The sequence below is a fragment of the Nannospalax galili genome, unplaced genomic scaffold (assembly GCF_000622305.1).
Source record: "Nannospalax galili isolate Female #2095 unplaced genomic scaffold, S.galili_v1.0 scaffold22, whole genome shotgun sequence".
Classification (NCBI taxonomy): Eukaryota; Metazoa; Chordata; class Mammalia; order Rodentia; family Spalacidae; genus Nannospalax; species Nannospalax galili.
The window spans coordinates 435,293-447,334 of NW_008347230.1; the positions used below are offsets into that span (position 1 = coordinate 435,293).

The following is a 12,042-nucleotide window of genomic DNA, read 5'->3' on the forward strand; positions in this document are numbered from 1 at the left end:
AACTCACAGAGATCCACTTGCCTCTGCCTCCAGAGTGCTGGGATTAAAGGCGTGTGTTACCACGCTGGGACTCTATACTGCAATTTTAAAACATGCTTCTACAACTTGGAAACAGCCTGGCCTCCTCAATTAAAAAGAAAATCAAGTGTGGTCAGGTGTGGCAATCCTGCTGAAGCAGGTGGACTGTAAATTCCAGGCCACTGTGAATGACATAAGGAGACCCTATCTCAAAAAAGGAAGGAAAAAAAAAGTGTTGGGGGGGTATGGTTAAAGGTGCACATATAAATGTATCTACAAATATCTCAAGGGGTCAAGAGAACCCTGGTTTTCAGCAATGTTTAGTAAATGAACAAACAGGTTACCTTTTTTTCCTTTCTTTTGAAATACCTATCTCCAGTGAGGGTGTCAAGACCTTGACGACAAAAGCAGAACTTGATAGCTAGTGAAATGAGTCTGGCCTCGGGAGCATACCAGGATCAAAAGCCACCAGGATCAAAAGCCACCAGGATCAATTCCCAAGAGTTTCCCCATTAGGATAATATCACCTATCGATTCCCGTTTCATCTTCCAGGGAATGTTTGCTTTCATCCTCTACAGGAAATTAGTCTTGAATGCACTTATATATTTTTTAATATACCTTTTATTGCATGTTTCTTTATAAGCTTTATTTTTATGGGACCACCCTAATATTTAAAATTAAAATAATAGTTGACATAGGCACTCTTTATTTTTTTATTTATTAATCTAACCATTTAATCACTAATATTGACTAACTGGTACTAAATGCCTACTGAGTATTAATTACTGTAGCAAGACCCACAAGGAATACAAGCTAAGAGATTATCTGTTTTTGTTTTTGTTTTTGTTTTTGGTCTTTTTGAGACAGGGTCTTCCTGTAGCCCCAGCTGTCCTGGAACTCACTATGTAGACCAGGTTGGCCTTGAACTCACAGAGATCCGCCAGCCTCTGCCTCCCAAGTGCTGGGGTTAAGGGCATGCACCACCACACCTGGCTTGAGATCATCTGGTTTTTTTTTTTTTAATTTATTTTTTATTTTATGTGTATGAATGTCTTCCCTGCATATATGTAAGTGCATCCATGTCGTACAGAGACCAGAAGAGAGCATTGGATCCCCTGGAACTGGAGTTAAAGACAGTAGTTAGCTGCCATGTGAGTGCTGGGACTCAAACCTAGGTCCTCTGCAAGAGCAGCCAGTGCCCTTAACTGCTGATCCATCTCTCTCAGCCCTTACTTATCTGTTTTTAAGGAGCTTACAGTAAGCTAAGAGGCAGACCAATGGCACAAATACACCAAAATGCAAGAATATAAATACCACATAACAAGTACCAATAAAATAATAGAATTCAGCAGTGGGAAAGATCATATCCTGCTGGAGAAAAAAAAAATCAAAAAAGATTTCACAGAAGACAAAATACTAGAACTTAAAGAATAAGTAGGAATATTTTTTAACAGTAGAAAGAGGACATAAGATTAAAGATTATGTATAAACTAGATCTGAAAAAGCAATTTTGACTAAGTTGTAAATGGAGAGGTTAGTAAGATTCTATTTATATGATTTAAAAATAAAACCACATGTTGTTTACAAATATGTAGAAAAAAATACGAAATATAAAATGTAATGATCAGGCCAATTGTCTCTTCTTGAGAAAAAGGAAAAGGGAAACGATGGAGGACGGGACTTTAGCTACATCTATAAATCTTATATTTTAAAGAGAGTGAGACATCTAAAACAAACATGACAGAATATTAAAATTCCTTAAATTGGGGTTGTGGGCTCAAAATTGCCTGTTACAGTTTTTCCCCTAAATTGCCTGTTACAGTTTTTTCCAAATAGCTCATCAGGTAAAATTGAAAGGAAAGGTCCAGGCAGTTGGGAAATTAGACAAATCACGACTGTGGAGATAGTTCAGTGGTACAACTACTTAGCACTCCAAAGGTAGCCCTGGGGTTGATGTCCAACACAAGAGGGAAACAAAATTAGGAGCTGTTAACACAAAAATATTCAGAAGCAAGACCGTTCTCCTAGACTTTTAAGAGAACACTTGGCCTGGTTTCATTTTAGACTGAAGAGTCTCACATATTTCACAAAGTATGCACACAAAAAGAAGTGCCTAGAACAGGGTGGAGTGGGGGCATTGGACAAGAAGGAAGTTTTTATTGCCATCCCAAATCAGATAACTGAAGGGAGTGAGAACCACCTTTCCACATAACTTACATGCCGTGGAACAAAGTCATCGCCCCCCACCCCCAAACAAAGCCAAGGAGACTTCCAGCTACAAAGGAACCCAGACAAGAGCTCACTGTGAGTAGCTCTTCGGTACCTCCTCTCTCCCCTCCCCCAAACACTCACAAACAAAAACAAAATGTACCCTTGCCCACTTGAGAAAGAATTACAAATTGGCCGTTCAGCTAAAGTGGACAGCTTCCAAACCAAAGCCCTTCTCTGGGGAAGATGTTGACAAAGCTCAGAAAAAGAGAAGGAAATCACAGTTCAGTCAAGATTTGAGAAGGCCATCAGCAGACATCTTCTACGCAGCGCTTAAATTCCCCAGGGGAATTGGAAACTTAAAATGTACTCAACCTTATCCTGTTTTCCAGCAAAAAAAAAAAATTAAAGCACAAATTTCCAACTTTAAAATGACATTTCCCTCCACAAAAATCTGATGAAATTAAAACACCCGTGAGGGAGGGGGATATATATGATTTAGAAGCTGAGTGTAAGTCTGTTGGTGCAGGATTTATCATAGCCTGTTTCTTTCCTTTGTTTTATGTTGTTTTTTCGAGATAGGATCTCACTCTGCAATCAGACTGACTGATACTATGTAGCATAGGTGGGCCTCAAACTCATGGCAATCCTTCTGCCTCAGCCTATCAAGTGCTGGGGTTGTAGGGGTGAGCCACCAAGCCCAGGTAGGATATGAGTGAGTGTGTGTGTGCGTGTGTGTGTGTGTGCGTGTGTGTGTGAGAGAGAGAGAGAGAGAGAGAGAGAGAGAGAGAGAGAGAGAGGCTCACTACTGTAGCACAGGCTAGCCTCAAACTTGCCATCTTCCTGCCTTAGCCTCTCAAGTGCTGGGATTACAGGAATAGACTACTACACTCAGCCATAGATGATTTCTAACAACAAAAGTTTTGCTGACATAACTTAAAACCAAGTTTAAAAGACAACAACTTGAATTTAGTGGGAGAGAAAAATAGACCTATATACGAAATATAATCTTGACTTTACATCCAAGCCACTACAGCTGATGACTCCTAACATTCTAGTCATCTCACTCCTAGGAACCTAACTGCACAAGGTCAAAGTCCCTCCTCCTCAGTGGTACTCTCCAGGCAGAATTTCTCAGTCAAACCTTGGGAAATACCATTATTCACTTTAGATTAGTAAAAAAGAACCTCTGCATGGGATAGTAAATCCCTCTGTCTCCAAGCACAATCCAAGATGAGAGAATGAAACAAACACTGAAAAGGGACATGAGAGAGAACAATTTGGCAACCTCACATTTATTAATCGCCTGCACTGAAGACTGAATTCTAGAGCAAGTTATCACCAAACTACTTCTGTAATCCTGATTAAATCCTCAGGTACTCCATTTGAAAATGAAGAAAGCATCATAATCCTCCAATTCTTTCATTCCAAAAACATGATCACAGTCAATAAATGTGCTATATAAGCAAAAAAATTACTCAAAAGCCCTTTTCTTCAATACACCCTACACACCACTGTCATAATCTTTCTTGCACGTGAAACTTATTTTATTACCAGATGTTTATAATCCTTATTACCTCATCATTTACTGCACTACCAGATAAAGTACTCCAGTGGTACAGCACTTGCCTAGCATACAGTGGCCCTGAGTTCAATCCCCAGTACCACAAAATAAAAATAAGCTGGGTAAGATGGCTTAGACCTGTAGGTAGTCTCAACATTGACAAGGCTGACAGGAGGACTGCTGTGAGTTCAAGGTCAGCCTAGGTGATGTAGTGAGTTCCAGGCTAGCCTGTGTAACTATGCAAGACCCTATTTCAATTAAATTAAATGGATGGATGAACAGATGGATCAATGATTGATGATCAAATAAAACAGATAAAGCTCTACATGATCCGGCTTTGCTCAACTCTGCTTGCCAGTCATAATTTCTTAGACATGACATGAAAGAGTCTTGATGTTTCACTCCTTTAGGCTTTTTATTGAAGTTGTGTTCTTGGCCTTAAGTATAGGAGGTAGAGTTCTTGCCCTGAAGTATGCTACTCTCAGTCTTCTATAGGTTATATGCTCAGCTCCTTTCAAGATTCAGGGGCAAATGTCATCACCTTTGGGAGGCTCTTTCCAATGGTTACATGCCCAAGGCAGAACTGACCCGTGAGCCTCCTCTCTCCCTCTCTTGCAGTTTCTATCACTCTTTGCACCATCTATGTACTTATTCACCTGTCTCCCTCCACTAGACCTTTATACTCCTTGTGTAGAGGCTTTGTCTGACCCATTTCCACCTCTCTAGTGCCTGGAACAGTGTTTGTAAGATAGTAGACATCCAACTGGGTGGGGCAGAAGAACAGAAAATAGAACCAGGTACACAGGAAATGAAAAAGAACAAACACATATGGCCTTGGAGGGAGGAATACTAATGCTCAAGCTTATTGAGTATCTTTACCATTGTGCTTTTTCTGAACTCCAGTCCTCATAGAACAACAGCTATTGCATCTATGATGACGAACTTGTTAATCACTGTGTCTATCACAGTTTTAGGCTCATAACTCTGGCAACCAAGACTGCAAAACAGTTTTCATTTGGACATTTGTCACTTGAAATCCAATACACCCCAAATTGAACTCATGTTTTCCTTAAAAAAAAAAAATAAAAAGGAACTCTTCATGTCTTTATCTCAGTCAATGTCACAGATAACCAGGGCTTAATATCAGTCATAACTGGCTCATCATCCTTTGCTACATCCAGTCCTCACTAGTTTTCACTTTTCCTTCACAATCTCATCTTTGCTCTTTACCCTTCACACTCTTTCTCAGGCCTTTTCACTTCACAGGCTCCAGGTATGAACCACTCTTCTCTGGAACCAATAAGCCAACTTCTCTCTTAGTCTCATCATATTGTTATTCTAATAAAAAATCTTCATGGTTGCCAGGTGTGGCATGGTTCGTTTTTAATCCTGGCACTCAGGAGGCAGAGGCAGGTGGATATTTGTGAGATTGAGGCCAGCCTGGTCTACACAGCAAGTTCCAGGCCAGCTGGGGCTACAGGGGGACCCTGACTCAAAAAACAAAAATCTTCATGGGTTCCCTATTTTCTATCTTTTAACACATAAACTTATCAGCCTGGCTTTTAAAGACACCCCCAACCCCATAAACACCCCAAACACCTATCAACCTTCATTTCACCACTATTCAGGGCAATCTAATCAGTATCCCAAGAACATCTCCAGTACAGTCCTGTTTCCAGGGTTTGTTTGGTCCCTTTCAGCTCCAAAATGAAATGATTTCTTGTTATTTTTTTTATTCTTAGTACCTACTTTTTTTTCATATAAGACAAGATTTTGCTGTGTTACTCAGGTTGACCTGAAACTCACAATCCTTGATCTTCAGCCTCTGAAGTGCTAGGACTTTGGATTGCTACACCTGGCTCTCCTAACACACTTTTATTTTTTAACATCTGAAATTCGGTAATTCATCTGTGGTATCTTTCATAATTACATGAGTACTCTTCTCCCAGAATATCTATAGTATGAAGCCTGTACTACCCAATTAACAATATACTTTCACATTTAAAAATTTTGTCTGGCATATAAGTAGAGGCTCAGTAGGTATTTATTCCTACCTGTTCCTCTTTTGTGCAATTGAACTGTCAATTCTTCAAGGACACAAAGTCATTTCCCCCCCTTCTCCATCATAGCAATTAGCATACTGAACAACAACAACAAAATAATTCCTCTTACCCCAAAGTGTTTCTTAAAGGAAAATAAAGGGATAAGACATAATACTAAAAAATGCAGTTGAAAATAATTTCAGTCTAGCTGTATAAGATAAAATTCCTGTCTTTTCCATCTCTGGTTTCCAGATCAGAAATATAATCACCTGACTTAAGAGGTAAGACAACCTGTACTCATGACATCACAAACACATAGTTTTGTAATGACTACAAGGAGGTGGGGGGGGCCAGGGACAAAGAATTAGAAAGTCCTTAGAAACAACAGCTAGCTGTGTGCTTTTGTTTACTGTTTACATGTAGATACTTCTCATTCCCTTTTTTTTTAAAAAAAAATTGCCATATTTTCTTTTTTTTCTGGAGGAAAAATTTGATAGATTCTCAGTTAAGCTGATATCTGGAGAAGCCTCTTCACTGCCCAAGACCTTTGAGGAAGCCAGCTTAATCTTCAACAATGCAACATAAGATAATGAGAGTCCCCTAATACTGTGAGTGAAGACTCCTAGGTGGCCACACTCAACCTACAGATTCCAAATTAGCTCACATTAAGACACTCAGTATAGTCTAGTTTTAATTACCCACAAATGGACTATACATCCTGTGGATTTATGAGGCCAAACATTTAAACCAATATTAACTGTACTTTGTTGTTAATGAATTCTCCTCACTACCAAGTAATATAGCTTAGAAATATAAATTCAACATCAGTATAATCCCCCAAGTAATGAATCTGGCTTAAAAAAACAATGCAGTTTTAATGTAAGAAATTTCATCAAGTACTAAATTCTTATACCAGTACTCTCTACCTTTGCAAGGCTATTAACAATTAAATGTCCTTGAAACATGTCATTCTTACCCCAAGCTTTTGAGAACACTGTCATAGTCTTGCAATTTCTCCACAGGTTGGTGCACTATGAAAAAGGGACAAGCAGAGCTCAGGACAGCAAGGTATGAAAATACAAAAACTTCTATAAGGAATTTTACATCTATTGGCTATTTCTCCTCAGGCCAGGATGGTACAGAAAAGCAGCAGAGTCACAATGTACTGGTTCCTGCCTGCCTCCTTGTCCCCGAGTTCCTGAACCAAAGGGTTCAATGCTTCTCATTAAATCCATCCTTTGTTTAAGGCCCTACAATGACTCTATTGACCCTCCTATCAACATCCAACAGTCTGGCTTCTGAGTCCCCTCCACCCTCTTGCTACCCATTTCTTGACCAACCCACATTCTCTCCAGTCACTCTCACATACAACTTAGCCATTCATACTACCATCACTGTACACTGTACATTTTATGCTTTATTTGGAAAATCCTTTTGCTTTTGTTTTTTGGCTTTGGGTTTGATTTGGGCGAGTTTTGTTTTATTTTTGAGTCCAGGTTTCACAAATCCCAGGCTGGCTTTGAACTCACTGTATAGGATGACACTGACCTTAAAACCACCCAAATGCCGGGATTACACATATGCATCCCCACTCCCAGTGTATGCAGTGCTAGGAGAACCTGAGCTACATTCCCATTCTACCTCCCGGGAAATCATTTTCTTTTATTCCTAACACAGAAAACATTTTTCATTTACTTGAATATGCATACTTATTTTATAGGCAATGACAGAGAAGTAATCTGTCCAAGGTCACATAGTAAAATGAACCAAGGTCCATCTAATTATCATCGGCCATTATTTCTGTATGACTAATCCATAGTCTCCAGAGTCCATTTCAAAAGTTACTGATTGAGAAACATCCCTAAGTTGAACCTCACTAATTCCCAGTTACTTCAAGTTTTCTCAGCCCACACATACTCCACTGGTAGCACAGTAAACTTGGTTTTGTTTAGACAGTTTCCTATATGTGTCTAAGTGCTAAAGCTTCTCCCCATTTATATGCCAGTGTCCTCCTATGCCCTGTTCCACGTCCCAAGTATCACCCACCCCTCCACCCTCTCATCCCCAACTCCATTGGAAAAGACACCTGTTTCCTATCTTTTGTTTCTCCCCAAAGACTACCACTAGAGCTTGGAGGTTGCTTTATCCATAGGAGTGCTCAATCATTATTCAGGAAGGATTTTTTTTTTTGTCTTTTTGAGACAGGGTCTCCCTGTAGCCCTAGCTGTCTTGAGACTCACTATGTAGACCAGGGTGACCTCGAACTCACAGAGATCTGCCTACCTCTGCCTCCCAAGTGCTGGGAAAGCCCCCAGAACCCCGTTTTTTTTTTTTTTTTTTTTTTTTTTTAAATAAGTCCTCTCTTCTGTCACATTAAAAAGTCAACTGTATTCAGGAATTCATGATGAAACTGCCCTGCACAAAATTATAAGTATCTGAATTTATCAGGAGCTACTAAGATTTCAGTCTGCCATTTCACAGTTCTTAAGTTCCATAGGAAAGGTATTGCTGAGATCATATTTCCAAGCACTGTTTGAGAATTTTCCCCTTGATGGGATAAATGTTTGGGGTAGGAAGAGGGGCACTCTCTTAGACATACTCTCTCTCTCTCTCTCTCTCTCTCTCTCTCTCTCTCTCTCTCTCTAATGGCTTCTGCCACTTGAGACATTTGGGAGCACCAAAGCTTTAACAAACAGTACATAACACAGTGAATAACCCCCAACACTGTGAACAATCATTTTTATTTTTTTTATTTTTATATTTTGGTCTTTTTGAGAGCGGGTCTCCCTGTAGCTTTAGCTGTCCAGGAACCTACTATGTAGATCAGGCTGGCCTCAAACTCAGAGATCCCCCTGCTTGCCCCTCCCAAGTGCTGGGATTAAAGGCATGCACAAGCACTCATTTTTAATACCAAATTATTCTATCATAATTCGCTTGGCTATATACAATGGATCTCAAATTTATTTAAAAAAAAAAAGTTCTCAGAACTGAGAATAATGGTGGTCTAATGGGCTGCTTTGTTCTATATTCTAGGTCTATTCAAACTCAAACTCTTCAATCTCCACCCAGTGAATATGTACAGCTCAACAAAAGGAAATTAAATAGAGATATCATTACTCCTATTGGCACCAACCGACTCCCTAGACTAAAACAACTATTAACAGTCAAGACTCTGAGAGGACATATGTGATTTTTTAAAACTCTGACTTTAGCCAGGCATTCAGTCCCAGCACTTGGGAGGATGCAGAGGCAGGTGGATCTCTGTGAGTTCAAAGCCAACCTGGTCTACATAGTAAGGTCCAGGCCAGATGAGGCTATAGGGAGACCCTGTCTCAAAAAGACCGAAAAAAAAAAAAAATCTGATTTTAGACTCCAAATTATTTTTTCACTAACAGGTCAAAGGAGAAGAGGGAGGGAAAGAGAGATAAAGCAATTATTTGAAGAACATTTCCAAGTTAGTAACATAACTTACCAAAAGTACAACTAATAATTATTCATTAATGGTCATCCTGCTTTATACAAGTCATCAGACAGCCTTTTCTTTGGTTGTTTTTTTTGTTTGTTTGTTTGTTTGTTTGTTTGTTTTTTGAGACAGGGTCTCCCTGTAGCCCCAGCTGTCCTGGAACTCACTACGTAGACCAGGCTGGCCTTGAACTCACAGAGATCCACCTGCCTCTGCCTCCTGAGTGCTGGGATTAAAGGCGTGCGCCACCATGCCTGGTTCAACTGGCCTTTCTTTGGTAAAATTTTACTTTTTTTTTCTCCTTCATGGAGTCATTGGTACTAAATGAAAAGGATGAGCCAAATCAGATCTCCCACCCCCCAAAAAATTGGTAATAGTTTGGAAACTACCTTCCACCTTTATTTCCTGCTTGAATGTGTAACATCCAAAGCAGATATCTTTTCAATTCTAAATTATTCATGTTAATAGATAATTGACAGAAAGGTGCTGATAATCCGAAATGATAGGGAAAATTGAAAAAAATCTGTTTTGGTTTTTGGAATACATGTTTTCAGCATATTTACCTTCTCAATTATCCTAGCATGAGCTACTATTTATATTCATTTGCAATTTCTATGTACATAGAAACCGGCTAGTTTGTTGGGAAGGTGCTCTGAAGCATGCCAATTCACTAGTGAAAATTAGAACAGACTACTATTCAGCACTGTGCAAAAGGAACATCAATTTCATTATTTTACAGTTCCATTCAGTCTACAAACATCAACAGACTAACACAGCAGGTTACTAACTGTTCAAAGACCAACTTGAAAACAATGAGGGCAAAGAAGATAATTCTTCATTGTTCACCTAGAACGAATTCATTTGTAAATTATGCACAGTAAACACTGAACTACAAGTCTGATTCTCCCTGGCCACTCAGCCCAAGTCCCTGCAGATTTCTCCACCCCTTCAGAAGTGGAATCTCATTTACTAAGAAAGGAATTTTCTTCATGTTTTTTAAAGTTATGCAATATAGAAAATGAAAGAGATTAGCTACACTCTTGGACCAGTCTTGGCACCACCGTTTCTCTCTACACCTTTTTAACAGGTTTTGAAGGACGAAAGGATCCAGCCTCTTCAAAACCCTCCTAAATATGTAGTAGGAAAAGCCAAAGGCTAAAAAACTACCGTCTTCTGGTTTACTAAATAAAACATTTTCTGTAGTACTCACAAAAAGATAAGGAAAATAAAAGTCAAAGTCAAGTTCATTCTTGGCTCTGCATTCATGAAAATTCCCTAAGAAGTTTGGGGGATAACCTTTTACACAAAATGTCACCAGCTTCATTCAACGTCTCAATTTTTACATGTGTATCGTGCCCAGAGGCAGACACCTTGGTTAGATACACGCACTACCACGAGAAAAGAGAGGCAAACTCCGAGCTGGTCCTTGTGAGCCGACAAGCTAAAAATACGCCGGCCCAGTAAACAAATCCCATTCCATCTCGACCGGAGCCACACCGTTAACCTAGTAATTATGAGAAGAGTGAGATCACGCAGCCCCCGGCTTGCTCATCAGCAGCTTCTAAAGTTTCCATCGGCTCATAGCAACTTTTCTTTTTCTAAAGCCTGCCCCCGAATCTCTACACACCTACACACCTACACACCTACACACACACACACACACACACACACACACACACACTTACTTCGCTCCCTTCCTCCATTACTGGAGCACCTCAGCTTTGACTATAAGGAGCACAAACTTTTCATTTTACTTTTATAATGACTTTAAAAGAACTTTATCCTACTATGAGAGAGGGTAGTAGCTGCATTTTGACCACCCTAAACCTCCTCCACACCTCCCCAAAAGTCTAGGGGGCAAAGGGGACTTCCAAACTGCCCAGCACATCTCAGAGAGACCAGGAACTGCCGAGCAGGGCTGGGAGCGCGGGACGCAGGTGAAAGGCAGGAGTCAAGGGGGATGGTGGGGACCAAGCAAGGAGCACCCGGGCGGGGAGCGGGTGCTGAGGGGAGATGGCTTCAGGTGAAGTCTAATCAGAAAGCAGGAGTAGTGGAGCTCAGAGGCGAGAGTTTGGGACTCTGGAGAGGCGGGAGAGGCGGGGGCAGACGGGGAGGGTGTCAGGGCTGGGGGCTCCGTTACCCTCGCGACTTTCGGGGCAAGGCCCTAGGCCGGGGCGGAGCGCGGGGCCCGGCTGCCTCTCCTCATTCCTCGGCAGTGACCCCGGGGTCCGAGCGGCCCCTCCCCCGACGACAATGGAGGCGGAGGCGGAGGCGGACACTGCGACCGCGGCTGCTGCTCCCAACAGGATCTGGAGCTGGAGCCAGGCGGGACTGGTCGGGGTTGGCCTCTCCCCAGTGGCTTTTCGCCTGCTCTACGCCGGGTCGCCGCTCTGACTCCGGCGGCTGGCTCAGGATCGGTGGCTTTCTGGCGTCCGGCCGGAAACAAGCACCAGTTTCCGGCCGGAGCCGGTTGGTGGTGACACCCTAGCAGCCCCCAGGCCTCCCAGGCCGGCCCCGTCGGCCCCGCCCAGCCCCGCCCCGCTACAGCCCCGCAGCGCCCCGCCCTCAGCACGGCTCCGGGGCAGCGGCCAGTGTGGCGCTTGCCGCGCGCGTGACCCGGTGCGTTCCTAGCTCCCGCCCCTGAAGCCCCTGGGCCGAAGCGTTCTTGAACCCAGGCTGGGGGGCTCAGGGTGGACGCTTAAGATTTTGGGGTCGAACCGGTTGGCTCCCGCCGTTTGGGAAGAAA

At 41.9% G+C, this 12,042-nt stretch overlaps 1 protein-coding gene across 3 annotated transcripts in view; it reads right to left on the minus strand.

The window, feature by feature from the left end:
- Otud7b (OTU deubiquitinase 7B) overlaps positions 1-11,751 on the minus strand; it is a 60,581-nt gene extending 48,830 nt beyond the window's left edge. For 2 of the 3 annotated variants that reach the window (XM_008843731.3, XM_029568599.1), the window contains exon 1: positions 11,437-11,751. The gene's annotated coding sequence lies outside the window, so the exon portion shown is untranslated. Of the gene's footprint in view, positions 1-6,809; positions 6,865-11,436 lie in introns of all 3 variants that reach the window. The other variant, XM_017800792.2, reaches the window with a different exon arrangement.
- Positions 11,752-12,042: the final 291 nt, after the last annotated feature.